The sequence below is a fragment of the Chrysochloris asiatica genome, unplaced genomic scaffold (genome assembly GCF_000296735.1).
Source record: "Chrysochloris asiatica unplaced genomic scaffold, ChrAsi1.0 scaffold00011, whole genome shotgun sequence".
NCBI lineage: Eukaryota > Metazoa > Chordata > Mammalia > Afrosoricida > Chrysochloridae > Chrysochloris > Chrysochloris asiatica.
In genome coordinates this window covers 23,897,480-23,902,858 of record NW_006408529.1, presented here as the reverse complement: position 1 = coordinate 23,902,858, position 5,379 = coordinate 23,897,480, and the positions used below count along the sequence as shown (strand labels likewise).

At 38.3% G+C, this 5,379-nt stretch overlaps 1 pseudogene; it reads left to right on the top strand.

Moving 5' to 3' along the window:
- Nucleotides 1–4,353: 4,353 nt before the first annotated feature.
- On the top strand, nt 4,354–4,568 carry LOC102817438 (annotated as a pseudogene).
- The last annotated feature ends 811 nt before the right edge of the window (nt 4,569–5,379 follow it).

Sequence of the window (5,379 nt, the reverse complement as noted above, 5' to 3'; positions counted from 1 at the left end):
ATTAAAAGGGTTTTAACCTAGCAGATCAAACTCCTACAAAGAATTCAGGAACCTCCCAGGGTTTTTGGATCATGCTTTGACAATGGCTGTGCCACAGAATTGCCCATTTGGATGTCCACAAAGAAGGGGGTAACAGTCAGTTTTAGGAGATGAGGGTAAATTCAGGAGAGAAAGCCGCGATGTGGTTGGTTGTGGGGGTGGTGGTAGGAAAAGAGGGTCTGGAGTGTGGAGGAATGTCATTGTGTTCTTATCTGCTTTTCTTTTTAAGATGATGAAAATATCATAAATTAGTAATTACGTAAATGAACTATCCTAGATGTTGCCTAATTAATGACTTGGTTTTTGTCCTTTTGACTTTTGATTCATTCAAAGAAATCTTCTGTCTCATTTTTTTCCCCCACACCCAGGTTTTGAATTTACAACCTTTACACTCTCTTAGTTAAAACAATTGGCTAGAAAGGAGTCCTAGTGTGGTGCTGTAGGATCAGCACTGGACAGCTAACCACAAGTTCAGCAGTTCAAACAACACCAGTTAGTTTCTCCTCAGCAATCCTATACAGGGTCACTATGAGTGGGGCTGACTTGACCGCACCTAAAAACATCAACAGCAACACCCTAATAGTTACAGCACTAATGAAAAAGTTAAAATTACCCAGAAGTACCTTAAAAGGACAAGGCTGGCAATCTACTTCCCAAAGGCCACAGTCATTCAAAATCCTATGGTTTGCTCTGAAACTCATGGAGTTTCCAGGAGTCAGAATTGACTTGGTGGCAAATTTATTTTTGATACCGTTTCCTACAAAAAATGGTTGTAGCTATATTTAAATAATGTTGTAGACACTTTGGGGCCATTTGTAAAGTTTTACAAGCAATGGTATGATTGTTCTTGAACTACAAACATGACACCAATTTCCTTGTGGAAGAAGCTCCTTAAACCTAAATGGTAATTTTTAATACCAGGAGCTCTGGCTGTAAATAAGTACTGGACTGCTAACTGAAAGGTAGGCCAGTCAAACCCACCAATCACTCCTCGGAAACCCTGTATAGGGTTGCCATGTGTTGGAACTCACTGGACTGCACTTTACAGCAACAAACATTGGAGTGAGAACCATAAGGCCAGCAGTTCTAGCCCACCAATCACTCCACAGGTTAAAGATGAGACTTTCTGTTCTGCAAAGATTTACAGCCATGGAAATCCTATAGAGGATCACTATGAGCTGGAATCCATTGCAGGGCACTTAACAACATAGGACTTGGACATTTATGTTGTTTCTTCATTTGTCCACAAGGTGCTGCTGTTTCCCTTCTAATAATGATAATAAAAAAAAAAAGGCAGCTGGTCCCAAGGGGGAAAAAAATTATCACAGTTCTTATTTCATGGTTTTTTTTTTATTGTAGAAATATGTCTTTTAAGCAATAAGTTAAATTAACATTGAAGAGTGAAGATTTCCTTTTATATATACAATTATTTATAATAATTATGTTTTTGATGATATCAACATTTTATAAAAACATCATTATTTTATTTACCCAGTGACTGTAAAGCCATCTACCTCAAATCACAGTAAAATCATTAATCAGCAAACTGGATTTAAATGGTGCCATTTTAAGAAAGCTATGTATACTCTAATTTGCTATATTTTTTTGAAATTAAAACATTTCTAAAATTTACTAGCTATGATTGTTTCAAAAACAAAGTAATGGCTCTTTTTATGGTAAGGAAAATGAATCTAACCTCTGGGATAAAAAGTGCAAAAAACAAATCAGCTTCCTTTATAAATAGATTTTACTGCTGGTTTAGAAATTACCTTATGTGCTTTTTAGATGATTGTAAAAAATGAAATCAGCTGCAATTTCCACTGTGCATGTAATATATTTGCTGTGTCATTTTCAGGAGGATTACGAAACTTTGGAAGACTAGGGTTTCCAAAGTGAAATGTTTTAAGAAGTAGAAACATGAGCAAATTAAAATAAAGCAAGTGAAGTTGCTCAATGAGTTTCTGAGTGGAAACAGATAATATGCTTAACTGTTAATTTGGAAGGTTAGAGGCTCAGGTAAATCTAGAGTCACATCAGGAGACAAGCCCAGCAATCTACTACCAAATAACACCTGCTGAAAACCCTACTGAACAAGAGGAGTCAGAGTTGACTCCAAGGCAGCTGATTACTAGTTGCCATTGATGTGAAGTGCCATTGAGTTGGTTCCAACTCATATAGGATTTCTGAGGAGTGGCTGATGAACTTGAACCACTGACCTTGAAGTTCAAACCGACCTTGAAGTCCAGTGCATTAATCTACAACACCATACCAGAACTCCATGGTATACATGGTTGTTATTGTTGTTAAGTGCTGTCGAGTCGGTTCCAACCCATAGCGACCCTGTACAGGGTTTCCAAGGCTATAAATCTTTATGGGAGCAGAAAGCCTCATCTTTCTCCTGCAGAGTGGCTGGTAATTTCATACTGCTGACCTTAAGGTTCACATCCCCATTCATAACCACTCACTATCAGAGATATACATGGTAGGAGCGTTGAAAAAAACCTGGATTGGGAGCCAGCAGATATATATTCCAACTTTGACTAAGTTGTTTGTGGATATGGCAGTCCAAGCCAAGAAGGGCCAGGACTGATTGGGAGACAGGTTCACTGGCAGTTGGAATAGGAGAGAAGACACTGACCAGAAGTAATAGGAAAATAGTCAGTTCATGCCAAGCAAGGTGTTGATGTGCATATTGAGGCCAGAATCTGGGATTTCTGGCCCCATATGAACCCCCAGTCTGTAGGGCAGGATCAAGTATACCCAGAGACCAGACCCACAGGGTGTGCATTGAGGATGCTGTATGGTGAGCAGTATCGAGGTGTCCCACTAGCAAATGTTCTGTATTTGTCTAAGTTAGATTACAGAACTACTTACAGAAGTAGAGACAAATTCTTCAGATTGGGGTTTGGGCTCCATGGAGTTTTAACCCAGAGCATATCCTTCAACAGAAGAGAGAGATTTCTGTAACTCAACTAGAATTCTGAAGGACAGACTCCTCATCTAGCAAAAGCCGCTTATCTCTTGGATCAATCTAGCCTGTATAAAGAAACTTAAAATTAGTACTCGATTCCTGTAGTCACTTTATGAATTTGTTACAAACCAAGCATCCCCTAGAGATTCATCTCATTCTTATCCTATAAAATTTATAAAAATTCTACACAATTACTTACAAAAGACTTAAACTATATGGGAGGTTTTATAACCTTGCACCAGAGTCCTGGTATGGCACTGCAGGATGAGCACTGGACTGTTAACCTTGGGTCAACAGTTCAAATCCACCAGCTGCTCCTTGGAAACCCTATACAGGGTTGCTATCAGTCGGGACTGACTTAATGTCGACAGCAGTTAACAACAACAATCTAACTGTTATTGGGACCTATTTACCACTCTTGTACAATACTTTTAAGTCCTTGAGAATGTTAAACTCATTTTTTGAAATTTACTTATATCTTGGCAGTAGTTCTTGAAACCCTTACTATTTACAGTGAAATAGAAAGCGAACCTGAGTATTGTCAGCCAGGAAAAATCCTTTGAAGATTCCCTGTGCACGGGTTCTGTAAGCAGGAGATGATTTATCTATTGGCCTCAGGAGGACAGAGAACTCACAGCTTCTTCCCAATGCCTCCCTTTCACCTCATCTCCAACAAGAGCTGCTATGGCTGTTCAAGTTAAAGTATCTTTTATATACCTTCCAGCTAGAGGTGGAAGTTTCCCAACTCTTACTAAATATTTATGGACAATCTGGTGAGTTAAGGTGGCCTTGGGATGCTCCTTTTGAGAGAAAGCCTGATTATTCTCTCTCTCTCTCTCTCTTTTGGAACTCCATTTGTTCCTCTAATTTCTAGGTAAGACAGATGTGCAGATTGATTCTTTGGCAGCAGATTCTATAATCACTCTCATCCACCAAACACACAAAAACCAAATAAAAACAAAAACAAAGCTTAGGCAATCATCCCTGGTGTCATCGAAGTCAATCTCTGATTTGCTGCTTTTCTGTGACAGACATTGCCATCCTTGCTCAGATATCAGAATAACCAAATTAAGCATTTGAGTTTGATAAGGTGGAAGAGGTTCTGGTCGACCTTCAGTTCTGATCAAGTTAAGTAACAGAATTCTTCCAGCTTTAAGTTCAGTTTAGTAGAGCTCTATCCAGGTTTGTGGCTAATCTATGGCTAATAATAAAATGTTATTCTAGACTCACATTCTGGACTTCTCAAGAAGAGCTTGTGGGTTCCCAATGAGGAGGATGTGGCTCGGCAGAAGTGTGCAGTGTGATGGGACGAGTGCTGATCTGATAAGATCTAATCTGCTAGAATGGATAGTCAGGTGCAAAGAAATGGAAGGATCTTGGATTTGATTGATGATGCTTGGCAAGAAGACAAGCTGCCTATGAGGATGTTGCAATACCTCTGAATGAAATTCTTGAACAAGACAATGGTGGCACCAGACTCTATTAAAGAACAAGAAATGAAGTGGACAGACTTAGCCTTACAGACCTTCATGAGAACATTTGCCACATCAGAAAGTGACATCCAACTCCTTCCTCATGGATATTATTTTTTAAAATATATATTTTTAGGTTTTCCAACACAAATCTTTTAGTGACAAATCAACACTTAAAAATGTATACCTGCTTAATTTTTGGTAGCAAAAATGCAATTTGAAATTCTCATCAGAATGAGAAACTCATTGAGATTGCTCAAGAATGTGGAGTATCTGGTTCTTTGTTCAGATATTTCTTTATTCACCAGCTTCTGTTTGAACATGATTGCTAAACTTTTCCCCTTCACTCTGATTTGGTTTCCTTATCAGAATTTAACATTTCCTAATTGCTTACGTGTATGCTATGAAAGAAGGTGATTGAAGATAAGAGTGAGAAAGACAAAGAGAAAGGAAGCCAAACATGAAAATGATTAACTTCTCATGTACTCCCACTTGGAGAAGCATGCTGAGTGGATGGAGTGGATATGTACATAGCTTATGGATTGCTGATGGGGCACAACTCCAAATGAAGAGAAACAGCTGTAAACATCTATTAAAAATCGGAACATGGAATGTATAAAGCATGAATTTAGGAAAATTGGAAATTGTCAAAAATGAAATGGAATGCATAAACATCAATATTTTAAGCATTAATGAGCTGAAATGGACTGGTGTTTTGAATCTGACAACCACATGGTTTACTATGCTGGGAATGACAAATTGAAAAGGAATGGTGTTGCATTCATGGTCAAAAAGAACGTATCAAGATCAGTCATGAGGTACAATGCTGTCTGTGATAGGATAATATCCATGCATTTACAGGAGAGACCAGTTAATACCACTATATTATTCAAATTT